This window comes from Geotrypetes seraphini, chromosome 1 (genome assembly GCF_902459505.1).
Source record: "Geotrypetes seraphini chromosome 1, aGeoSer1.1, whole genome shotgun sequence".
Lineage (NCBI taxonomy): Eukaryota > Metazoa > Chordata > Amphibia > Gymnophiona > Dermophiidae > Geotrypetes > Geotrypetes seraphini.
Genome location: NC_047084.1, coordinates 470,881,727 through 470,906,710, shown reverse-complemented (window position 1 = coordinate 470,906,710; position 24,984 = coordinate 470,881,727). Strand labels below are relative to the sequence as shown.

Sequence of the window (24,984 nt, the reverse complement as noted above, 5' to 3'; positions counted from 1 at the left end):
ATATTCTATATAGCACGCCCACATTAGGCGTTGCTAAGCACCATAATTGTGACTGTTTAGCGACGTCTAAGTTTGGAATACGCACCTGATTTTTTTTTAACTGGCTTAATCAGTATGGTAATTAATCGTGCCAGTTTTCATCTAATCCAAAACAAACATGAATAAAGCAATGTAAGAATTCAACGCTGAACTTTTCGGACACCTAGCAATGCCTAAGTGGATGTGCCCTCCAATGCCTAAAGATGCCTACCAATGCCTATCTGAAAACAAAAATAGGTGTGCTAGATCTAGGCACAGTTAGGCATCCAAGATGGGTGCCTGAAAATTAGGGCACATATCTTCTATCAGACCTCATGCTCGTAGGCCACAGAACATACTTCTGAGCAAAATCTTACAAATGTATAATGACGGCAATAGCCATCCAGATGATAACACGCAATTGGAAGAGTTATTATTATTATTTTTTAATTATTTATTAATTTTTATTATTAACAAAAAGTGCAACACAATATTCACATTAGTAATAATAAATAAGAACTTAAATACAATCAATATTAGTACAACAATAGATGGAAGAGTTATGATTGACTTAATTATACTTTCTGGTGGGCAAACTTATGTTCTAGCTACAAATATGAAAGAATGAATGCTGAATTTTTAGGATATAGTAGTGCATTTGAAAGGGTGTGGAGCCCATTGGCATTATTTACTGAGTCACTATATCTGTCATGTATCTTTTTTTTTTATTTGATCTCCTTACACATCCAGGGTGGGAGGGAGGAAGATGGGAAAACATTATAATTATTATTCATTATATCTATTTTATTGAAATTATACATGTGGTTCTATTTTCATTAGTTAAGGGGCGGAGATGGGTGGTGAAAATGTTTGTTTTTGAAATATTTGTATATTTAAAGTGCTTTTGTTTGATTTGTTTATGTTCAAATTCACTTGTATTGCACTGTTAATAATTGAAAACGAATAAAGATTTACAAGATTTACCAAAAAAAAAATCTTACAAATGCAGTCCCACTCCATTTACAAAAAGAGTCAAGCTGCTACGGAGAGTCATCACTAAGCTCTAGCCAAGGGGTGTCAAAGTTCTTCCTCGAGAGATCTCATGCATATTCATTGAGGAAATCCTGAAAACCCGACTGGATTGGGCCCTCGAGGAGGGACTTTGACACCCCTGCTCTAGCCCCATGAGGAGCGGCTGCAGGAAATCACTGGAGATCCCATATGAAGATCTCAGTGAAATGCAAAGGACGAAATCCAAATTGAAGGAAGTCGGGAGAATGCTAAGACATAAATGGGGGAAGGCAGCAGAGGTCAACAACCAATTCAAGCAGTTTAGAGGCCAGGGGAACAGGCAGAGGTTTTGGTAATTAGCACTACACCTGAGGCGTCTTTGTCATCATAGAGAATTAGAAGACGTGCGTCTCTAACGACTACCTGGTTAATCCATTCTATGCTGTGAAATGCCAGATTCCAATGATAATCTTCTGCTCTGCTCTACAACAGAGGGCTCCTCATGCATGCATGTAATAAGAAAATGTTTCCTTTACTAGTACCCGATCATTGTACTTATGGACAGGGAGAAAGGTTTGCAGACCCTTTTCAGTTTTTGTGTCCTTTACTTTTGATTTTCACACATCTTTTCGGTTTAAGTGACATCCCAACACACACGTCTTAACCTGCATTAAGAGTTCTGAATGCGCTTTAACCAACTTAATGTGTCTTCAAGTTTAGGTTGACATGCACGAACAGCACTCACTTCAGGTTTTAAGGGGCGCTAAATGACTGAATGCGCACTAACGCATCCACAGCCCGGTTCATAGACAACCGCGCGAAAGACAAAGGTGCTTGCTGACAACTGAGCGCAAGAATGAGGCGCGCGCCAAAGAAAATTACAGTTTTTAGGGGCTCCGACGGGGGTTTTTGTTGGGGAGCCCCCCTAGTTTACTTAATAGAGATCGCGCCGGCGTTGTGGGGGGATTGGGGGGTTGTAACCCTCCACATTTTACTGTAAACAACTTTTTCCCTAAAAACAGGGAACAAGTGAAGTTTTCAGTAAAATGTGGGGGGTTACAACCCCCCACAATGCCCCCACAACGCGGCGCGATCTCTATTAAGTAAAGTGGGGGGTTTTCCCCCCCAGGCCCCCCCCGTCAGAGCCGTTAAAAACTGTAATTTTCTGCGGCGCACGCCTCTGCGCTGCGCTCAATTGTCTGCGCACGCCTTTGTCCCGGCGCGCGTTGGACCTGACACGCCACAGCCCTACCACATGTAGTTGATCATCTTAGCCACAAAGCACGGCTGGAGAAATAAAGCCAGTTATGTGCTTTGTCCCAGAGGTTCAACGGGAATCCATTTGAAATGAATAAAGAAAAGCATATTTACAGGATGCATGCTAAATTAAGCAACTGTGTTCCCCCCTCCACTCCCCTGAGAATCCGAAGGCAGAGGAAACCTGCCTACCCTAGCCAGCCCTCTTCCTCATTCTCCCCATTGCTATAGCACAAAAGATCTCTGCCTGGCACTCAGGATTCAGGGTTTCCAGACGGGGTGAAACAATCCCTTTTCTGAGGCGTCTGCCAAGGTGGTGGTGCAATTAGGAACTTGCCCCTGAGATGCAACTCAGAAGACGTAGGCCAGCAAGCAAAGATTCCCAGTAGGGCCCCAATAAATTCTCTATGTGCTGTTAGAAATCATCGTTTCAGTCCTCAAATACACATATATACATGCAATATCCACATGCTATTTCAGGCATCTGTCCCATATGGTCTAGCGGTTAGGATTCCTGGTTTTCACCCAGACGGCCTGGGTTCAACTCCCGGTATGGGAAAGAATAATCTTTTCCTTCTTACCAGTATGGTCTTACCTGGGGAAGTCTTAGTTCCTTTTAGCACAGGCTTTGGTTAATATACGTGTCTTTCTCTCTGCAATGACATTTCAGGCATAAACATTACAGGATGCATGCTAAGTTAAGGACATGTGTTCCCCATTCCACTCTCTGAGAATCTGAAGTACAAAGGAGTTCTGCCTACCCTAGCCAGCCCTCTTGCTCATTCTCCCCATTGCTATAGCACAAAGGATCTCTGCCTGGCACGCAGGATTCTGGGTTTCCAGATTGGGCGAAACAATCCATTTTCTGAGGCGTCTGCCAAGGTGGTGGTGCAAATAGAACTTGCCCCTTAGATGCAACTGAGAAAAAGTAGGCCAACAAGCAAAGACTCCCAGTAGGGCCCCAATAAATTCTCTATGCCCTGCCAGAAATCATCGTTTGAGTCCTCAAATACACATATATGCATGCAATCCACATGCTTTTCAAGACATCTGTCCCATATGGTCTAGCGGTTAGGATTCCTTGTTTTCACCCAGGTGGCCCGGGTTCAACTCCCGGTATGGGAAAGATATATCTTCTATTTAACAGTATTGTCTTACCTTGGGAAGTCTCCGTTCCTTTTACCACAGGCTTTGGTTAATATACGTGTCTTTCTTTCTGCAATGACTTTTCAGGCATATACATTACAGCAGTGTTTTTCAACTGCTGTTCCGCGGCACACTAGTGTGCCGCAAGATGTTGCCTGGTGTGCCGTACGGTGCAGACACTGATTAGGCCTCAGGCCGGGTCCCGCACGCACTCCCATGAGACTCCCCCGGTCCCCGCTGCTGTTCAGTTTCGATCTTCTGCTCTGACCAACCGGAAACAGGAAGTTGAAGCAGAGCAGAAGATTGAACACTGAGCAGCCGCGCGTGCGCGGCTCTTTGGGAAAGCGTGCATGTCGCCGAAAAACAAAACCTACAAACTAAGGTGAGGCGAAGGGAGAGAGCTGGCTAAACAGTAGGATCGATTGGGCAGGCAGGTAGTGGCTGCGGGGACCGTGCGATCGCTAGTGTTCCCGGCTCAAATTGGAAGGAGGGAGTGAAAGGGAAAAGGATTCTGGGCCAAGGGGATGAAGACGGAAAGAAAAACCCACAGCAGGAAAGAAAGGGAAGAACAGGCAGGTGAGCCAGATGCTAGAAGCAGGGGGGGGGGGGGAAGAAAGAGGGAAAAAAGCTAGATGGGGTTTAAAAGAAGAGACACACTGGTATGGAAGAGGAAGATAGGGGAAATCTGGACACAGGAAGATAACAGAAAGAGGGGAAATTATGTGCATGGGGAATAGGGACAGAGTCATAAAGGGGACATGCCATGGGGATGGTATATGGACACAGGGGGGGGAGCAATGACAGATACGTAGGGGAGATATTAGAAATGGAGAAAATAGGAGCACAGAAGCGAGATGGTTTGTGGGGATGGGACAGGGACCGAGCTCGCTGGCTCCAGTGGCTTGCACAAATTACATTGTAACGTGCCATGAAAATAAGAGGGAGGAAGGTAGATAGATAAGCCACGTGAGAGGAGCTGAAGGGTAGTAGAAAGGAACAGATGGTAAAGGAGGGAGGGAAGGGTGGTAGTGGAAAGGAATAGGACAGACATTGAAGGAGGGTGGAGAGGAACAGACCCCGAAGGGAAATGTGGAAGACAGAGTGGGAAGAAGACAGATGCCAGACTATGGGGGAGCGGAGGGAAGAAGATGGGTGCTAGACCAATTGGGGGGGGGGGTGAAGGGAGAGGCACAGTAACTGCAAATGGAAGACGTAGAGAGAAGACACACAGTGGATGGAAGGAATTGAATGAGAAGACGTGGAAAGCAGAAACCAGACAACAAAGGTAGAAAAAAAAATTATATTTATTTATTTATTTTTTGCTTTAGGATAAAATAGTATATTAGTTGTGTTGATAAAAATTTATAAACAAAGCCCTGCCAGCTGAACATCTCTTTCTCTAGTTCAGCAGCAGGAACTTTGATTTATAAGAAAGGAATAAGCTAAATATTACAGTACTAAGGCTTATATGGATGCAGCGGGGACGGTGACGGGGCGGTGAATGGGATGGCGGTGACGGTGACGGGGCGGTGAAGGAAACGGCTGTTGACGAAGAGCTACGTGTGTGTCTTTCTTCGATTCCAGCCAGAATATCAGCTTTGTGTTCAGCCAAACAGGCCCAGGTTTCGCACTGAATAAAGTATTTTATAATTTTTCACTATTCTGTTTACTTAATATTTCATAATAAAGTAATTATAAAATACTTTCTTTGTGTTTATTCGATTCCTATTCAAGAGAATTACTTTATATATAGTCAATATAGGCACAGAGTTAAATTTTTTAACATTTTCTAATGGTGGTGTGCCTCGTGATTTTTTTCATGAAACAAGTGTGCCTTTGCCCAAAAAAGGTTGAAAAACACTGCATTACAGGATGCATGCTAAGTTAAGGACAGGTGTCCCCCACTCCACTCTCTATGAATCTGAAGTACAGAGGATATCTGCCTACCCTAGCCAGCCCTCTTGCTCATTCTCCCCATTGCTATAGCACAAAGGAGCTCTGCCTGGCACGCAGGATTCTGGGTTTCCAGATTGGGCGAAACAATCCATTTTCTGAGGCGTCTGCCAAGGTGGTGGTGCAAATAGAACTTGCCCCTTAGATGCAACTGAGAAAAAGTAGGCCAACAAGCAAAGACTCCCAGTAGGGCCCCAATAAATTCTCTATGCGCTGTCAGAAATCATCATTTGAGTCCTCAAATACACATATATGCATGCAATCCACATGCTTTTCTAGACATCTGTCCCATATGGTCTAGCAGTTAGAATTCCTGGTTTTCACCCAGGCGGCCCGGGTTCAACTCCCGGTATGGGAAAGATATATCTTCTATTTAACAGTATTGTCTTACCTTGGGAAGTCTCCGTTCCTTTTAGCACAGGCTTTGGTTAATATACGTGTCTTTCTCTCTGCAATGACTTTTCAGGCATATACATTACAGGATGCATGCTAAGTTAAGGACAGGTGTCCTCCACTCCACTCTCTGAGAATCTGAAGTACAGAGGAGATCTGCCTACCCTAGCCAGCCCTCTTGCTCATTCTCCCCATTCCTATAGCACAAAGGATCTCTGCCTGGCATGCAGGATTCTGGGTTTCCACACGGGGGCATAAGAAGCACTTTTGTGAGTCATCTGCCAAGTTGGTGCAAATAGGAACTTGCCCCTGAGATGCAACTGAGAAGATTCCCAATAGTGCCCCCAAATATTCTCCATGCCGTGCCAGAAATCATTGTTTGAGTCCGAAAATACACATATATGTATGCAATCCAGATGCTTGCTCAGGCATTTGTCCCATATGGTCTAGCGGTTAGTATTCCTGGTTTTCACCCAGACGGCCTGGGTTGAACTCCCGGTATGAGAAAGATTTATGTTGTCCTCCTTATCAGTACAGTCTTACCCTGGTGAAGTCTCAGTTCCTTTTAGCATAGCCTTTGGTTAATTTACTTGTCTTTCTCTCCTAGCCCTACAATGTCCTAACAAGCATATACATTACAGCAGTGTTTTTCAACCTTTTTTGGGCAAAGGCACACTTGTTTCATGAAAAAAATCACGAGGCACACCACCATTAGAAAATGTTAAAAAATTTAACTCTGTGCCTATATTGACTATATATAAAGTAATTCTCTTGAATAGGAATCAAATAAACACAAAGAAAGTATTTTATAATTACTTTATTATGAAATATTAAGTAAACAGAATAGTAAAAAATTATAAAATACTTTATTCAGTGCGAAACCTGGGCCTGTTTGGCTGAACACAAAGCTGATATTCTGGCTGGAATCGAAGAAAGACACACACGTAGCTCTTCGTCAACAGCTCTCAGTCTCTCTCTGTATTTGGTTTTTATAGCAATCATGCTTGAAAAGCTAATCTCACACAGATATGTAGTGGAAAATGGGAGCAATGTCAAAATAGCTTTGTTTGCCAGAAGGGGGAACTCCTTGGCGGTATCCAACCAAAAACTGTCCAAAGGTAGATCAGCAAATCTTAGCTTGAAACCACGATTTTGTCTCAGTTCAGTTAGTTCCTCCTGCTCCTGTAAAGTCATGTCCTTTACACCAACTGATGCTGAGCTATAAGGGTCTCTAACCCAGTCAAGGCATTCAGTGGAGACTGAAGAGAAATAAAATGACAACTTCTCCTCAAGAGTTTTTAAATGTTTAACTATTATCTCACACAGTGCAGCAGTGTGAACACCTTGCCATTGCTTGGTGAGTGTGAACATTTCAAGATTGCCACTTTCCACGTGTTGATGCCAGAGTTGCACCTTTGAACGGAATCCATTTATTTTATCTGTACTTGTAAGCAGGTTTTCACTTCGGCCTTGCATTCGTGTGTTCAGTTCATTCAGATGATAAAATATATCTGCCAGGTATGCCAGCCTTGCACACCACTCATCACTTGCAAGCTGCTTTGCGTAATCTGACCTCTCATTTGTCAGAAACACTTTAAGTTCCTCCCGCAGCTCATACACACGAACCAAGACCTTGCCACGTGACAACCACCGGACCTCCGTATGAAACAGCAAGGTTTTATGCTTCGCTCCCATCTCCTCACACAAAGCTGCAAATATGCAACTTTTCACGGGTCGTGACTTTACAAAGTTTACCATGCACACAACATCATCCAACACATGAACTAGGACTGCTGGTAAAGTCTTGGCTACGAGGGCCTCGCGGTGTAAAAAACAATGCGTAACAATCACATCTGGATTTCTTTCCTTCACTCTGCTTACAAAGACTTTGGTGCGCCCGACAATGGCTGCAGCTCCATCGGTGCAGACACTTGTTCAGTTTTCCCACTTAAGTCCTCCTTTTTCAAGGTATTCTGATGTGACCCGAAAAATTTCTTCTCCTGTTGTTTTTTCTGGCAATGCCTTACAAAAAAAGAAGTTTTCTCTAATTGCATCACCATCAACAAAACGCACATTGGCCAAGAGTTGAGCATGTCCACTGATATCAGTAGACTCGTCAAGTTGCAATGCAAATTTCTCACTGATATGGATCTTTTCCAAAACCACACTTTCGATGTCTGCAGACATGTCATTAATACGTCTGGAAATTGTGTTGTCTGAGAGAGGGACTTTGGCTATTTCCTTAGCTGCTTCAGGTCCGAGCATCTCCTCTACAATAGCTTTGCAGGCAGGAAGTATTAATGTCTCTGCCACAGTGTGCGACTTTTTTGACTTGGCTATAAGTTCAGCAACTTGATAGCTAGCTTTAAGAACTCTTTCATTTATCTTTGTGGTTTTTCTCATGAAAGTTGCCTGTTTCTCCGTGTTGTCACGCAGGCGAACAAAATAGTCCGCATTCTTGTTTTGAAGCGAAGGGTGTTTCGTTTGGAGATGGCGTTTAAGTTTGCTTGGGACCATAGCACTGTTAGCTAGCTTTTCACCACACACCACGCACAGTGGAGTTGGTTTGTTTGCATCTCCAGTGAAAGTAAATCCAACTGAAATATAACTTTCGCTATATTGCCTTGCGCCAGAGAATTTGCTTGCGCTAACCATCTTTGCTTTCTTTTGACCCCCCACTCATACTTGGGCTCTCATCTGGCTCCAAATTTGTTCAGAGTCTAGTTCTTTCCTTTTCAAAAACTTGTCCATCACTGCAGTATCTCACTGTCACTCAGAACTTACTGCGCTTGTCTCCTCCAGATAGCCGCTGTCCGTCACACTCAGCACTCTTCTGATCGATCCCCGATGAGCCGGCGGATGACAGCTCCAGATGACAGCTCTGTAAAACTAAACAAGCCAGACCAGCAGAGATCAATCCTACACCGTCAATCCTAACAGAAAACCATGTCTTTCAAACACACAGAACACAGAAAACACCTTCGCCTAGTATGGAATATGTCATCACAACCTAACCCCTCACCCTTTTACAAAACTGTAGTGTGGATTTTAGCCACAGTGGTAACAGCCCTGACACTCATAGAATTCTGGGCATCAGAGCTGCTACCACCACGGCTGGCGCTAAAAAACGCTCCACAGTTTTGTAAAAGGGGGAATAAAATAGAAATACACAGTTTCAACGCTGTAGCTCAGAGGTGCCCAAACTTTTTGAGCTTGTGAGCTACTTTAAAATGACCAAGTCAAAATGATCTACCAATAATAAAATTAAAAAACACAAAGCACACTATACGCTGAGAAAATGTTAATTATCATTCCTATTCTGGGTTTTTTTCAAAGAGGTCAAGGCAGATGACTCTATACATTGTCACCTCAGTAACAACCATACAAAAATAGACAAATATACCCTCCATCCTTTTTATTAAACCACAATAGCAGTTTTTAGCGCAGGGAGCTGCGCTGAATGCCCAGCGCTGCTCTTGACGCTCATAGGCTCCCTGCGCTAAAAACCACTATTGCGGTTTAGTAAAAGGTGACCATATTGTAAAATATAGACAGCAGATATAAATTCAGAACTGTGCATAGTAAGTGAAGGGAAGTTTTCATCTCTGGGAATTTACCCAGTTAACTATTAAGTTATTTGGGCAAATTCCTTTGAAAACTGTGGTAATACTGCCTCCACTTTGCTAAATTTAAAATAAAATCATTTTTCCTACCTTGTCTGGTGATTTCTGGTTGCACTTTCTTCTTCTGACTGTGCATCCAATCTTTCTTCCCTTCTATCAGCCTGTATGCTTTCTCTCCTCCACACCTCATTCCCTCCCCCAACTTTTTCTTCCTCTCTCCCTAACCTTCCTTTCTTTTTTTCTGTTTCTCTTCTTTCCTTCTGTTTCCCTGCCTGCCCCCTTTCTTTCTTTCTCCCTGCTGTTCCCCAAGCCACTGCCACTGCTGCTGCCATCGGGGAACAGGACCCACCAATGGATAACAGGCCCCAAAGCCAACGCCGACGCATGCTCTCCCTGACGTCAATTCTGCAATCGGAGAGGAAGTTCTGCCCAGCCAGGCAGCGATTAGCTGGCCCGAACTTCCTCTCTGACTGCAGAATTGACGTCGGGGAGAAGAAGACTTATCGGCTCGATAGATTAGATCGCCAAGACAAAGTGAGTACTGGGTGATCGACTCACTTTGCCTTGGCGAGCTACTGGCGCCCCTGCCTTAGAACACTGCCTAGGACCCTGGGAGAGCCCGGGCCCCCTGTCAGCTCCGGGCCCCTGAATGCAGGACTGGTAGTACTGCCCTGATGGTGGCCCTGCGGCACACCAGGCAACATCTCGCGGCACACTAGTGTGCCACGGAACAGCGGTTGAAAAACACTGCATTACAGGATAAGTTAAGCAACTGTGTTCCCCACTCAACTCCCCTGAGAATCTGAAGGCAGAGCAGATCTGCCTACCCTAGCCAGCCCTCTTGCTCATTCTCCTCATTGCTATAGCACAAAGGATCTCTGCCTGGCACGCAGGATTCCGGGTTTCCAGACGGGGGCGTCAGAAGCCCTTTTGTGAGCAATCTGCAAAGGTGTTGGTGCAAATAGGAACTTGCCCCTGAGATGCAACTGAGAAGACGGTGGCCAGTAAGCAAAAATTCCCAATAGTGCCCCCAAGTATTCTCTATGCCGTACCAGAAATCATTGTTTGAGTCCTAAAATACACATATATGTATGCAATCCAGATGCTTCCTCAGGCATCTGTCCCATATTGTCTAGCGGTTAGGATTCCTGGTTTTCAACCAGGCGGCCTGGGTTCAACTCCCGGTATAGGAAAGAATAATCTTTTCCTTCTTACCAGTATTGTCTTACCTGGGGAAGTCTTAGTTCCTTTTAGCACAGTCTTTGGTTAATATACGTGTCTTTCTCTCTGCAATGACATTTCAGACATATACATTACAGGATGCATGCTAAGTTAAGGACAGGTGTCCCCCACTCCACTCTCTGAGAATCTGAAGTACAGAGGAGATCTGCCTACTCTAGCCAGCCCTCTTGCTCTTTCTCCCCATTGCTATAGCACAAAAGATCTCTACCTGGCACGCAGGATTCTGGGTTTCCAGATGGGGGCGAAACAATCCCTTTTCTGAGGTGTCTGCCAAGGTGGTGGTGCAAATAGGAACTTGCCCCTTAGATGCAACTAAGAAATAGTAGGCCAACAAGCAAATACTCCCAGTTGGGCCCCAATAAATATTCTATGCGCTGCCAGATATCATCATTAGAGTCCTCAAATACACATATATACATGCAATATCCACATGCTATTTCAGGCATCTGTCCCATATGGGCTAGCGGTTAGGATTCCTGGTTTTCACCCAGGCAGCCCGGGTTCAACTCCCGGTAAGGGAAAGATGTATCTTCTATTTAACAGTATTGTCTTACCTTGGGAAGTCTCCGTTCCTTTTAGCCCAGGCTTTGGTTAATAGACGTGTTTTTCTTTCTGCAATGACATTTCAGGCATATACATTACAGGATGCATGCTATGTTAAGGACAGGTGTCCCCCACTCCACTCTCTGAGAATCTGAAGTACAGAGGAGATCTGCAAACTCTATCCAGCCCTCTTGCTCTTTCTCCCCATTGCTATAGCACAAAGGATCTCTGACTGGCACACAGGATTCTGGGTTTCCAGATGGGGGCGAAAAAATCCCTTTTCTGAGGCATCTGCCAAGGTGGTGGTGCAAATAGAACTTGCCCCTTAGATGCAACTGAGAAAAAGTAGGCCAACAAGCAAAGACTCCCAGTAGGGCCCCAATAAATTCTCTATGCGCTGCCAGAAATCATCGTTTGAGTCCTCAAATACACATATATGCATGCAATCCACATGTTTTTCAAGACATCTGTCCCATATGGTCTAGCGGTTAGGATGCCTGGTTTTCACCCAGGTGGCCTGGGTTCAACTCCCGGTATGGGAAAGATATATCTTCCATTTAACAGTATAGTCTTACCTTGTGAAGTGTCCGTTTCTTTTAGCACAGGCTCTGGTTAATATACGTGTCTTTCTCTCTGCAATGACATTTCAAGCATATACATTACAGGATGTCTGCTAAGTTAAGGACATGTGTCCCCCACTCCACTCTCTGTGAATCTGAAGTACAGAGGAGTTCTGCCTATCCTAGCCAGCCCTCTTGCTCTTTCTCCCCATTGCTATAGCACAAAGGATCTCTGCCTGGCACGCAGGATTCTGGGTTTCCACACGGGGGCATAAGAAGCCCTTTTGTGAGCCATCTGCCAAGTTGGTGCAAATAGGAACTTGTCCCTGAGATGCAACTGAGAAGACAGTGGCCAATAAGCAAAGATTCCCAATAGTGCCCCCAAATATTCTCCATGTCGTCCCAGAAATCATTGTTTGAGTCCTAAAATACATATACGTTATATGTATGCAATCCAGTTGCATGCTCAGGCATTTTTTCCATATGGTCTAGGGGTTAGGATTCCTGGTTTTCACCCATGCGGCCTGGGTTCAACTCCTGGTATGGGAAAGATATATCTTCTATTTAACAGTATTGTCTTACCTGGGGAAGTCTCCGTTCCTTTTAGCACAGATTTTGGTTAATATACGTGTCTTTCTCTCTGCAATGACATTTCAGGCATATACATTACAGGATGCATGCTATGTTAAGGACAGGTGTCCCTCAATCCACTCTCTGTGAATCTGAAGTACAGAGGATATCTGCCTATCCTAGCCAGCCCTCTTGCTCATTCTCCCCATTGCTATAGCACAAAGGATCTCTGCCTGGCACGCAGGATTCTGGGTTTCCAGACGGGGGCGTCAGAAGCCCTTTTGTGAGCCATCTGCCAAGGTTTTGGAGCAAATTTGAACTTGCCCCTGAGATGCAACTGAGAAGACGGTGACCAGTAAGCAAATATTCCCAATAGAGCCCCAAAATATTCTCCATGTCGTGCCAGAAATCATCGTTTGAGTCCTAAAATACACATACGTTATATGTATGCAATCCAGATGCTTACTCAGGCATCTGTCCCATATGGTCTAGCGGTTAGGATTCCTGGATTTCACCCAGGTGGCCTGGGTTCAACTCCCGTTATGGGAAAGAATAATCTTTTCCTTCTTACCAGTATGGTCTTACCTGGGGAAGTCTTAGTTCCTTTTAGCACAGGCTTTGGTTAATATACGTGTCTTTCTCTCTGCAATGACATTTCAGGCATATACATTACAGGATGCATGCTATGTTAAGGACAGGTGTCCCTCAATCCACTCTCTGAGAATCTGAAGTACAGAGGAGTTCTGCTTACCCTAGCCAGCCCTCTTGCTCATTCTCCCCATTGCTATAGCACAAAGGATCTCTGCCTGGCACGCAGGATTCTGGGTTTCCAGACGGGAGCATCTGAAGCCCTTTTGTGAGCCATCTGCCAAGTTGGTGCAAATAGGAACTTGCCCCTGAGATACAACTGAGAAGACAGTGGCCAATAAGCAAAGATTCCCAATAGTGCCCCCAAATATTCTCCATGTCGTGCCAGAAATCATCGTTTGAGTCCTAAAATACATATACGTTATATGTATGCAAACCAGATGCTTGCTCAAGCATCTATCCCATATGGTCTAGCGGTTAGGATTCCTGGTTTTCACCCAGGCGGCCCGGGTTCAATTCCCGGTATGGGAAAGATATATTTTCTATTTAACAGTATTGTCTTACCTTGGGAAGTCTCCGTTCCTTTTAGCACAGGCTTTGGTTAATATACGTGTCTTTCTCTCTGCAATGACATTTCAGGCATAAACATTACAGGATGCATGCTAAGTTAAGGACAGGTGTCCCCCCACTCCACTATTTGAGAATCTGAAGTACAGAGGAGTTATGCCTACCCTAGCCAGCCCTCTTGCTCATTCTCCCCATTGCTATAGCACAAAGGATCTCTGCCTGGCACGCAGGATTCTGGGTTTCCAGACGGGGGCGTCAGAAGCCCTTTTGTGAGCCATCTGCCAAGGTGTTGGAGCAAATCGGAACTTGCCCCTGAGATGCAACTGAGAAGACGGTGACCAGTAAGCAAAGATTCCCAATAGAGCCCCAAAATATTCTCCATGTCGTGCCAGAAATCATCGTTTGAGTCCTAAAATACACATACGTTATATGTATGCAATCCAGATGCTTTCTTAAGCATCTGTCCCATATGGTCTAGCGGTTAGGATTCCTGGTTTTCACCCAGGCGGCCTGGGTTCAACTCCTGGTATGGGAAAGAATAATCTTTTCCTTCTTACCAGTATGGTCTTACCTGGGGAAGTCTTAGTTCCTTTTAGCACAGGCTTTGGTTAATATATGTGTCTTTCTCTCTGCAATGACATTTCAGGCATATACATTACAGGATGCATGCTATGTTAAGGACAGGTGTCCCTCAATCCACTCTCTGTGAATCTGAAGTACAGAGGATATCTGCCTATCCTAGCCAGCCCTCTTGCTCATTCTCCCCATTGCTATAGCACAAAGGATCTCTGCCTGGCACGCAGGATTCTGGGTTTCCAGATTGGGCGAAGCAATCCATTTTCTGAGGTGTCTGCCAAGGTGGTGGTGCAAATAGAACTTGCCCCTTAGATGCAACTGAGAAAAGACTCCCAGTAGGGCCCCAATAAATTCTCTATGCGCAGCCAGAAATCATCGTTTGAGTCCTCAAATACACATATATACATGCAATCCACATGCTATTTCAGGCATCTTTCCCATATGGTCTAGCGGTTAGGATTCCTGGTTTTCACCCAGGCGGCCTGGGTTCAATTTCCGGTATGGGTAAGATGTATCTTCCATTTAACAGTATTGTCTTACCTTGGGAATTCTCCGTTCCTTTTAGCACAGACTTTGGTTAATATACGTGTCATTCTTTCTGCAATGACATTTCAGGCATATACATTACAGGATGCATGCTATGTTAAGGACATGTGTCCCCCACTCCACTCTCTGAGAATCTGAAGTACAGAGGAGTTCTGCTTACCCTAGCCAGCCCTCTTGCTCATTCTCCCCATTGCTTTAGCACAAAGGATCTCTGCCTGGCAAGCCGGATTCCGGGTTTCTAGACGGGGGCGTCTGAAGCCCTTTTGTGAGCCATCTGCCAAGGTGTTGGAGCAAATCGGAACTTGCCCCTGAGATGCAACTGAGAAGACGGTGACCAGTAAGCAAAGATTCCCAATAGAGCCCCAAAATATTCTCCATGTCGTGCCAGAAATCATCGTTTGAGTCCTAAAATACACATACGTTATATGTATGCAATCCAGATGTTTGCTCAGGCATCTGTCCCATATGGTCTAGCGGTTAGGATTCCTGGTTTTCACCCAGGCGCCCCGGGTTCAACTCCCGGTATGGGAAAGATGTATCTTCTATTTAACAGTATTGTCTTACCTTGGGAAGTCTCTGTTCCTTTTAGCACAGGCTTTGGTTAATATACGTGTCTTTCTCTCTGCAATGACATTTCAGGCATATACATTACAGGATGCATGCTATGTTAAGGACAGGTGTCCCTCAATCCACTCTCTGAGAATCTGAAGTACAGAGGAGTTCTGCTTACCCTAGCCAGCCCTCTTGCTCATTCTCCCCATTGCTATAGCACAAAGGTTCTCTGCCTGGCACGCAGGATTCTGGGTTTCCAGACGGGAGCGTCTGAAGCCCTTTTGTGAGCCATCTGCCAAGGTGTTGGAGTAAATCGGAACTTGCCCCTGAGATGCAACTGAGAAGACGGTGACCAGTAAGCAAAGATTCCCAATAGAGCCCCAAAATATTCTCCATGTCGTGCCAGAAATCATCGTTTGAGTCCTAAAATACATATACGTTATATGTATGCAATCCAGATGCTTGCTCAGGCATCTTTAACATATGGTCTAGCGGTTAGGATTTCTGGTTTTCACCCATGCGTCCTGGGTTCAACTCCCGGTATGGGTAAGATATATCTTCTATTTAACAGTATTGTATTACCTTGGGAAGTCTCCGTTCCTTTTAGCATAGGCTTTGGTTAATAAACGTGTCTTTCTCTCTGCAATGAATTTTCAGGCATATACATTACAGGATGCATGCTAAGTTAAGGACAGGTGTCCCCCACTCCACTCTCTGAGAATCTGAAGTACAGAGGAGTTCTGCCTACCCTAGCCAGCTCTCTTGCTCATTCTCCCCATTGCTATAGCACAAAGGATCTCTGCCTGGCAGGCAGGATTCCGGGTTTCCAGACGGGGGCGTCAGAAGCCCTTTTGTGAGCCATCTGCCAAGGTGTTGGAGCAAATCGGAACTTGCCCCTGAGATGCAACTGAGAAGACGGTGACCAGTAAGCAAAGATTCCCAATAGAGCCCCAAAATATTCTCCATGTCGTGCCAGAAATCATCGTTTGAGTCCTAAAATACACATACGTTATATGTATGCAATCCAAATGCTTGCTCAGGCATCTGTTCCATATGGTCTAGCGGTTAGGATTCCTGGTTTTCACCCAGGCGGCCGGGGTTCAACTCCTGGTATGTGAAAGATATATCTTCTATTTAACAGTATTGTCTTACCTTGGGAAGTCTCCGTTCCTTTTAGCATAGGCTTTGGTTAATATACGTGTCTTTCTCTCTGCAATGAATTTTCAGGCATATACATTACAGGATGCATGATAAGTTAAGGACAGATGTCCCCCACTCCACTCTCTGTGAATCTGAAGTACAGAGGAGTTCTGCCTATCCTAGCCAGCCATCTTGCTCATTCTCCCCATTGCTATAGCACAAAGGATCTCTGCCTGGCAAGCAGGATTCCGGGTTTCCACACGGGGGCATAAGAAGCCCTTTTTTGAGCCATCTGCCAAGTTGGTGCAAATAGGAACTTGCCCCTGAGATACAACTGAGAAGACAGTGGTCAATAAGCAAAGATTCCCAATAGTGCCCCCAAATATTCTCCATGCCGAACCAGAAATCATCGTTTGAGTCCTAAAATACACATATATGTATGCAATCCAGATGCTTGCTCAGGCATCTATCCCATATGGTCTAGCGGTTAGGATTCCTGGTTTTCACCCAGGCGGCCCGGGTTCAACTCCCGGTATGGGAAAGATGTATCTTCTATTTAACAGTATTGTCTTACCTTGGGAAGTCTCTGTTCCTTTTAGCACAGGATTTGGTTAATATACGTGTCTTTCTTTCTGCAATGACATTTCAGGCATATAAATTACAGGATGCATGCTATGTTAAGGACAGGTGTCCCCCACTCCACTCTCTGAGAATCTGAAGTACAGAGGAGTTCTGCCTATCCTAGCCAGCCCTCTTGCTCATTCTCCCCATTTCTATAGCACAAAGGATCTCTGCCTGGCACACAGGATTCTGGGTTTCCACACGGAGGCATAAGAAGCCCTTTTGTGAGCCATCTGCCAAGTTGGTGCAAATAGGAACTTGCCCCTGAGATGCAACTGAGAAGACAGTGGCCAATAAGCAAAGATTCCCAATAGTGCCCCCAAATATTCTCCATGTCGTGCCAGAAATCATCGTTTGAGTCCTAAAATACATATACGTTATATGTATGCAATCCAGATGCTTGCTCAGGCATCTATCCCATATGGTCTAGCGGTTAGGATTCCTGGTTTTCACCCAGGCGGCCGGGGTTCAACTCCTGGTATGTGAAAGATATATCTTCTATTTAACAGTATTGTCTTACCTTGGGAAGTCTCCGTTCCTTTTAGCATAGGCTTTGGTTAATATACGTGTCTTTCTCTCTGCAATGAATTTTCAGGCATATACATTACAGGATGCATGATAAGTTAAGGACAGGTGTCCCCCACTCCACTCTCTGTGAATCTGAAGTACAGAGGAGTTCTGCCTATCCTAGCCAGCCATCTTGCTCATTCTCCCCATTGCTATAGCACAAAGGATCTCTGCCTGGCAAGCAGGATTCCGGGTTTCCACACGGGGGCATAAGAAGCCCTTTTTTGAGCCATCTGCCAAGTTGGTGCAAATAGGAACTTGCCCCTGAGATACAACTGAGAAGACAGTGGTCAATAAGCAAAGATTCCCAATAGTGCCCCCAAATATTCTCCATGCCGAACCAGAAATCATCGTTTGAGTCCTAAAATACACATATATGTATGCAATCCAGATGCTTGCTCAGGCATCTATCCCATATGGTCTAGCGGTTAGGATTCCTGGTTTTCACCCAGGCAGCCTGGGTTCAACTCCCGGTATGGGAAAGATGTATCTTCTATTTAACAGTATTGTCTTACCTTGGGAAGTCTCTGTTCCTTTTAGCACAGGATTTGGTTAATATACGTGTCTTTCTCTCTGCAATGACATTTCAGGCATAAACATTACAGGATGCATGCTAAGTTAAGGACGGGTGTCCCCCCACTCCACTCTCTGAGAATCTGAAGTACAGAGGAGTTATGCCTACCCTAGCCAGCCCTCTTGCTCATTCTCCCCATTGCTATAGCACAAAGGATCTCTGCCTGGCACGCAGGATTCTGTGTTTCCAGACGGGGGCGTCAGAAGCCCTTTTGTGAGCCATCTGCCAAGGTGTTGGAGCAAATCGGAACTTGCCCATGAGATGCAACTGAGAAGACGGTGACCAGTAAGCAAAGATTCCCAATAGAGCCCCAAAATATTCTCCATGTCGTGCCAGAAATCATCGTTTGAGTCCTAAAATACACATACGTTATATGTATTCAATCCAGATGCTTTCTTAAGCATCTGTCCCATATGGTCTAGCGGTTAGGATTCCTGGTTTTCACCCAGGCGGCCTGGGTTCAATTCCCTGTATGGGTAAGATGTATCTTCCATTTAACAGTATTGTCTTACCTTGGGAATTCTCCGTTCCTTTTAGCACAGGCTTTGGTTAATATACGTGTCTTTCTCTCTGCAATAACTTTTCAAGCATATACATTACAGGATGCCTGCTAAGTTAAGGACATGTGTCCCCCACTCCACTCTCTGAGAATCTGAAGTACAGAGGAGTTCTGCTTACCCTAGCCAGCCCTCTTGCTCATTCTCCCCATTGCTATAGCACAAAGGACCTCTGCCTGGCATGCCGGATTCCGGGTTTCTAGACGGGGGCGTTTGAAGCCCTTTTGTGATCCATCTGCCAAGGTGTTGGAGCAAATCGGAACTTGCCCCTGAGATGCAACTGAGAAGACGGTGACCAGTAAGCAAAGATTCCCAATTGAGCCCCAAAATATTCTCCATTTCATGCCAGAAATCATCGTTTGAGTCCTAAAATACATATACGTTATATGTATGCAATCCAGATGCTTGCTCCAGCATCTGTCCCATATGGTCTAGCGGTTAGGATTCCTGGTTTTCACCCAGGCGCCCCGGGTTCAACTCCCGGTATGGGAAAGATGTATCTTCTATTTAACAGTATTGTCTTACCTTGGGAAGTCTCTGTTCCTTTTAGCACAGGATTTGGTTAATATACGTGTCTTTCTTTCTGCAATGACATTTCAGGCATATACATTACAGGATGCATGCTATGTTAAGGACAGGTGTCCCCCACTCCACTCTCTGAGAATCTGAAGTACAGAGGAGTTCTGCCTACCCTAGCCAGCCCTCTTGCTCATTCTCCCCATTGCTATAGCACAAAGGATCTCTGCCTGGCAAGCCGGATTCCGGGTTTCTAGACGGGGGCGTCTGAAGCAATTTTGTGAGCCATCTGCCAAGGTGTTGGAGCAAATCGGAACTTGCCCCTGAGATGCAACTGAGAAGACGGTGACCAGTAAGCAAAGATTCCCAATAGAGCCCCAAAATATTCTCCATGTCGTGCCAGAAATCATCGTTTGAGTCCTAAAATACACATACGTTATATGTATGCAATCCAGATTCTTGCTCAGGCATCTGTCCCATATGGTCTAGCGGTTAGGATTCCTGGTTTTCACCCAGGCGGCCTGGGTTCAACTCCCGGTATGGGAAAGAATAATCTTTTCCTTCTTACCAGTATGGTCTTACCTGGGGAAGTCTTAGTTCCTTTTAGCACAGGCTTTGGTTAATATACGTGTCTTTCTCTCTGCAATGACATTTCAGGCATAAACATTACAGGATGCATGCTATGTTAAGGACAGGTGTCCCCCCCACTCCACTCTCTGTGAATCTGAAGTACAGAGGATATCTGCCTACCCTAGCCAGCCCTCTTGCTCATTCTCCCCATTGCTATAGCACAAAGGATCTCTGCCTGGCACGTAGGATTCTGGGTTTCCAGATTGGGCGAAACAATCCCTTTTCTGAGGCGTCTGCCAAGTTGGTATTGGAAATAGAACTTGCCCCTTAGATGCAACTGAGATAAAGTAGGCCAACAAGCAAAGACTCCCAGTAGGGCCCCAATAAATTTTCTGTGCTCTGCCAGAAATCATCGTTTGAGTCCTCAAATACACATATATGCATGCAATCCACATCCTTTTCAAGACATCTGTCCCATATGGTCTAGCGGTTAGGATTCCTGGTTTTCACCCAGGCGGCCCGGGTTCAACTCCCGGTATGGGAAAGATGTATCTTCTATTTAACAGTATTGTCTTACCTTGGGAAGTCTCTGTTCCTTTTAGCACAGGATTTGGTTAATATACGTGTCTTTCTTTCTGCAATGACATTTCAGGCATATACATTACAGCAGTGTTTTTCAACCTTTTTTGGGCAAAGGCACACTTGTTTCATGAAAAAAATCACGAGGCACACCACCATTAGAAAATGTTAAAAAATTTAACTCTCTGCCTATATTGACTATATATAAAGTAATTCTCTTGAATAGGAATCAAATAAACACAAAGAAAGTATTTTATAATTACTTTATTACGAAATAAAAATTATAAAATACTTTATTCAGTGCGAAACCTGGGCCTGTTTGGCTGAACACAAAGCTGATATTCTGGCTGGAATCGAAGAAAGACACACACGTCAACAGCTCTCAGTCTCTCTCTGTATTTGGTTTTTATAGCATACAAAAATAGACAAATATACCCTCCATCCTTTTTATTAAACCACAATAGCAGTTTTTAGCGCAGGGAGCTGCGCTGAATGCCCAGCGCTGCTCTTGACGCTCATAGGCTCCCTGCGCTAAAAACCACTATTGCGGTTTAGTAAAAGGTGACCATATTGTAAAATATAGACAGCAGATATAAATTCAGAACTGTGCATAGTAAGTGAAGGGAAGTTTTCATCTCTGGGAATTTACCCAGTTAACTATTAAGTTATTTGGGCAAATTCCTTTGAAAACTGTGGTAATACTGCCTCCACTTTGCTAAATTTAAAATAAAATCATTTTTCCTACCTTGTCTGGTGATTTCTGGTTGCACTTTCTTCTTCTGACTGTGCATCCAATCTTTCTTCCCTTCTATCAGCCTGTATGCTTTCTCTCCTCCAAACCTCATTCCCTCCCCCAACTTTTTCTTCCTCTCTCCCTGACCTTTCTTTCTTTTTTTCTGTTTCTCTTCTTTCCTTCTGTTTCCCTGCCTGCCCCCTTTCTTTCTTTCTCCCTGCCGTTCCCCAAGCCACTGCCACTGCCGCTGCCATCGGGGAACAGGACCCACCAATGGATAACAGGCCCCAAAGCCGACGCCGACGCATGCTCTCCCTGACGTCAATTCTGTAATCGGAGAGGAAGTTCCGCCCAGCCAGGCAGCGATTGGCTGGCCCGAACTTCCTCTCCGAATGCAGAATTGACGTCGGGGAGAAGAAGACTTATCGTCTCGATAGATTAGATCGCCAAGACAAAGTGAGTCCTGGGTGATCGACTCACTTTGCCTTGGCGAGCTACTGGCGCCCCTGCCTCGGGCTCCCTGTCAGCTCCGGGCCCGGCGGCCCTGCGGCACACCAGGCAACATCTCGCGGCACACTAGTGTGCCGCGGAACAGCGGTTGAAAAACACTGCATTACAGGATGCATGCTATGTTAAGGACAGGTGTCCCCCACTCCACTCTCTGAGAATCTGAAGTACAGAGGAGATCTGCCAACTCTATCCAGCCCTCTTGCTCTTTCTCCCCATTGCTATAGCACAAAGCATCTCTGCCTGGCACACAGGATTCTGGGTTTCCAGATGGGGGCGAAACAATCCCTTTTCTGAGGCGTCTGCCAAGGTGGTGGTGCAAATAGGAACTTGCCCCTTAGATGCAACTGAGAAATACAGTGGTGCCTCGCATAACGGACGCCTCGCACAGCGAACGCTGTGCACAACGAACTTCAGGTCTTGCTTCCCACAACGAACTTCGTTTCACACAACGAAGTCGCCCGAGCTGCATGGCTTAACTGCCCTCTCTCCGCCTGGCTCCCTGTGCAGTGGCGCTACATATTTTAAACCCCCCTGCCGCCGCTGCTGCATATTTTAAACCCCCCTGCCGCCGCTGCTGCATATTTTAAACCCCCCTGCCGCCGCTGCTGCATATTTTTGAACCTCCCCCCGCCACCGCATATTTTTAAACTTCCCCCCGCCGCCACATATTTTTTTTTAAAAGCCACCACTGCTGCAACTTTAATCTCACCCGCTCACTCGAACTGGTGGTCTAGCAAATTTCCCAGCCAGAAGCGCAGACAGAGATCAAGAGCAAGCCTTCTGTGCTACTGCCTGGGCCTGCGCTGATCTCTGAATGGCTGCAGTCAGCTCTCGCGGGACTCACAAGAACTAACTGCAGCCAGCTCTCGCGGGACTCACAAGAACTAACTGCAGCCATTCGGAGATCGGCATGGGCCCACACAGGCGTGCAGAGGAATTGCTCCTGATCTCTGCGCTTCTGGCCTGTACGCCACTGGCTGGGAAAGATGGGAGGAATTAAAAAAGGTACTGGGGAGTATGTGGGGGGTGATTATAATACACAGCAAGGAACAACAAAACCCCTGTCTCCCCTCCCCTTCACATATATCCCCTCTATATCATGCTAACAGCTCTAACAAGATAAATTTATCTTTTTTTATGTCATCTTAGCATATTTTATGCTACAGAACGAATTATTTTTTTTAACATGTATTGTTATGGGAAAATGCGTTTCACATAACGAACTTTTCGCATAACAAACTTGCTCCTGGAACGAATTAAGTTCGTTGTGTGAGGCACCACTGTAGTAGGCCAACAAGCAAATACTCCCAGTAGGGCCCCAATAAATTCTCTATGCGCTGCCAGAAATCATCGTTTGAGTCCTTAAATACACACTTATGCATGCAATCCACATGCTTTTCAATACATCTGTCCCATATGGTCTAGCGGTTAGGATTCCTGGTTTTCACCCAGGTGGCCTGGGTTCAACTCCCGTTATGGGAAAGAATAATCTTTTCCTTCTTACCAGTATGGTCTTACCTGGGGAAGTCTTAGTTCCTTTTAGCACAGGCTTTGGTTAATATACGTGTCTTTCTCTCTGCAATGACATTTCAGGCATATACATTACAGGATGCATGCTATGTTAAGGACAGGTGTCCCTCAATCCACTCTCTGAGAATCTGAAGTACAGTGGAGTTCTGCTTACCCTAGCCAGCCCTCTTGCTCATTCTCCCCATTGCTATAGCACAAAGGATCTCTGCCTGGCACGCAGGATTCTGGGTTTCCAGACGGGAGCATCTGAAGCCCTTTTGTGAGCCATCTGCCAAGGTGTTGGAGCAAATCGGAACTTGCCCCTGAGATGCAACTGAGAAGACGGTGACCAGTAAGCAAAGATTCCCAATAGAGCCCCAAAATATTCTCCATGTCTTGCCAGAAATCATCGTTTGAGTCCTAAAATACATATACGTTATATGTATGCAATCCAGATGCTTGCTCAGGCATCTTTTCCATATGGTCTAGCGGTTAGGATTCCTGGTTTTCACCCATGCTGCCTGGGTTCAACTCCCGGTATGGGTAAGATATATCTTCTTTTTAACAGTATTGTATTACCTTGGGAAGTCTCCGTTCCTTTTAGCATAGGCTTTGGTTAATAAACGTGTCTTTCTCTCTGCAATGAATTTTCAGGCATATACATTACAGGATGCATGCTAAGTTAAGGACAGGTGTCCCCCACTCCACTCTCTGAGAATCTGAAGTACAGAGGAGTTCTGCCTACCCTAGCCAGCTCTCTTGCTCATTCTCCCCATTGCTATAGCACAAAGGATCTCTGCCTGGCAGGCAGGATTCCGGGTTTCCAGACGGGGGCGTCAGAAGCCCTTTTGTGAGCCATCTGCCAAGGTGTTGGAGCAAATCGGAACTTGCCCCTGAGATGCAACTGAGAAGACGGTAACCAGTAAGCAAAGATTCCCAATAGAGCCCCAAAATTTTCTCCATGTCGTGCCAGAAATCATCGTTTGAGTCCTAAAATACACATACGTTATATGTATGCAATCCACATGCTTGCTCAGGCATCTGTTCCATATGGTCTAGCGGTTAGGATTCCTGGTTTTCACCCAGGCGGCCGGGGTTCAACTCCTGGTATGTGAAAGATATATCTTCTATTTAACAGTATTGTCTTACCTTGGGAAGTCTCCGTTCCTTTTAGCATAGGCTTTGGTTAATAGACGTGTCTTTCTCTCTGCAATGAATTTTCAGGCATATACATTACAGGATGCATGCTAAGTTAAGGACAGGTGTCCCCCACTCCACTCTCTGTGAATCTGAAGTACAGAGGAGTTCTGCCTATCCTAGCCAGCCCTCTTGCTCATTCTCCCCATTGCTATAGCACAAAGGATCTCTGCCTGGCAAGCAGGATTCCGGGTTTCCACACGGGGGCATAAGAAGCCCTTTTTTGAGCCATCTGCCAAGTTGGTGCAAATAGGAACTTGCCCCTGAGATACAACTGAGAAGACAGTGGTCAATAAGCAAAGATTCCCAATAGTGCCCCCAAATATTCTCCATGCCGTACCAGAAATCATCGTTTGAGTCCTAAAATACACATATATGTATGCAATCCAGATGCTTGCTCAGGCATCTATCTCATATGGTCTAGCGGTTAGGATTCCTGGTTTTCACCCAGGCGGCCTGGGTTCAACTCCCGGTATGGGAAAGATGTATCTTCTATTTAACAGTATTGTCTTACCTTGGGAAGTCTCTGTTCCTTTTAGCACAGGATTTGGTTAATATACGTGTCTTTCTTTCTGCAATGACATTTCAGGCATATAAATTACAGGATGCATGCTATGTTAAGGACAGGTGTCCCCCATTCCACTCTCTGAGAATAAGAAGTACAGAGGAGTTCTGCCTACCCTAGCCAGCCCTCTTGCTCATTCTCCCCATTGCTATAGCACAAAGGATCTCTGCCTGGCACGCAGGATTCTGGGTTTCCACACGG

General features: G+C 45.3%; 19 non-coding genes across 19 annotated transcripts; all 19 read left to right on the top strand.

The window, feature by feature from the left end:
* Positions 1-2,773: 2,773 nt before the first annotated feature.
* Positions 2,774-2,845, top strand: TRNAE-UUC. Its single transcript has one exon. It is a non-coding gene; the product is annotated as a tRNA-Glu (tRNA).
* Positions 2,846-3,339: 494 nt separating this feature from the next.
* TRNAE-UUC lies at positions 3,340-3,411 on the top strand. Its single transcript has one exon. It is a non-coding gene; the product is annotated as a tRNA-Glu (tRNA).
* A 2,260-nt stretch (positions 3,412-5,671) lies between these two features.
* On the top strand, positions 5,672-5,743 carry TRNAE-UUC. The gene has a single exon. It is a non-coding gene; the product is annotated as a tRNA-Glu (tRNA).
* Positions 5,744-10,522: 4,779 nt separating this feature from the next.
* TRNAE-UUC lies at positions 10,523-10,594 on the top strand. Its single transcript has one exon. It is a non-coding gene; the product is annotated as a tRNA-Glu (tRNA).
* A 498-nt stretch (positions 10,595-11,092) lies between these two features.
* Positions 11,093-11,164, top strand: TRNAE-UUC. Its single transcript has one exon. It is a non-coding gene; the product is annotated as a tRNA-Glu (tRNA).
* A 492-nt stretch (positions 11,165-11,656) lies between these two features.
* TRNAE-UUC lies at positions 11,657-11,728 on the top strand. The gene has a single exon. It is a non-coding gene; the product is annotated as a tRNA-Glu (tRNA).
* Positions 11,729-12,793: 1,065 nt separating this feature from the next.
* TRNAE-UUC lies at positions 12,794-12,865 on the top strand. The gene has a single exon. It is a non-coding gene; the product is annotated as a tRNA-Glu (tRNA).
* Positions 12,866-13,363: 498 nt separating this feature from the next.
* Positions 13,364-13,435, top strand: TRNAE-UUC. Its single transcript has one exon. It is a non-coding gene; the product is annotated as a tRNA-Glu (tRNA).
* Positions 13,436-13,934: 499 nt separating this feature from the next.
* TRNAE-UUC lies at positions 13,935-14,006 on the top strand. The gene has a single exon. It is a non-coding gene; the product is annotated as a tRNA-Glu (tRNA).
* A 476-nt stretch (positions 14,007-14,482) lies between these two features.
* On the top strand, positions 14,483-14,554 carry TRNAE-UUC. Its single transcript has one exon. It is a non-coding gene; the product is annotated as a tRNA-Glu (tRNA).
* Positions 14,555-15,052: 498 nt separating this feature from the next.
* TRNAE-UUC lies at positions 15,053-15,124 on the top strand. The gene has a single exon. It is a non-coding gene; the product is annotated as a tRNA-Glu (tRNA).
* Positions 15,125-16,754: 1,630 nt separating this feature from the next.
* TRNAE-UUC lies at positions 16,755-16,826 on the top strand. The gene has a single exon. It is a non-coding gene; the product is annotated as a tRNA-Glu (tRNA).
* Positions 16,827-17,883: 1,057 nt separating this feature from the next.
* On the top strand, positions 17,884-17,955 carry TRNAE-UUC. The gene has a single exon. It is a non-coding gene; the product is annotated as a tRNA-Glu (tRNA).
* A 499-nt stretch (positions 17,956-18,454) lies between these two features.
* TRNAE-UUC lies at positions 18,455-18,526 on the top strand. The gene has a single exon. It is a non-coding gene; the product is annotated as a tRNA-Glu (tRNA).
* A 498-nt stretch (positions 18,527-19,024) lies between these two features.
* TRNAE-UUC lies at positions 19,025-19,096 on the top strand. Its single transcript has one exon. It is a non-coding gene; the product is annotated as a tRNA-Glu (tRNA).
* A 498-nt stretch (positions 19,097-19,594) lies between these two features.
* On the top strand, positions 19,595-19,666 carry TRNAE-UUC. The gene has a single exon. It is a non-coding gene; the product is annotated as a tRNA-Glu (tRNA).
* Positions 19,667-20,162: 496 nt separating this feature from the next.
* TRNAE-UUC lies at positions 20,163-20,234 on the top strand. The gene has a single exon. It is a non-coding gene; the product is annotated as a tRNA-Glu (tRNA).
* A 2,688-nt stretch (positions 20,235-22,922) lies between these two features.
* TRNAE-UUC lies at positions 22,923-22,994 on the top strand. The gene has a single exon. It is a non-coding gene; the product is annotated as a tRNA-Glu (tRNA).
* A 1,633-nt stretch (positions 22,995-24,627) lies between these two features.
* On the top strand, positions 24,628-24,699 carry TRNAE-UUC. Its single transcript has one exon. It is a non-coding gene; the product is annotated as a tRNA-Glu (tRNA).
* The last annotated feature ends 285 nt before the right edge of the window (positions 24,700-24,984 follow it).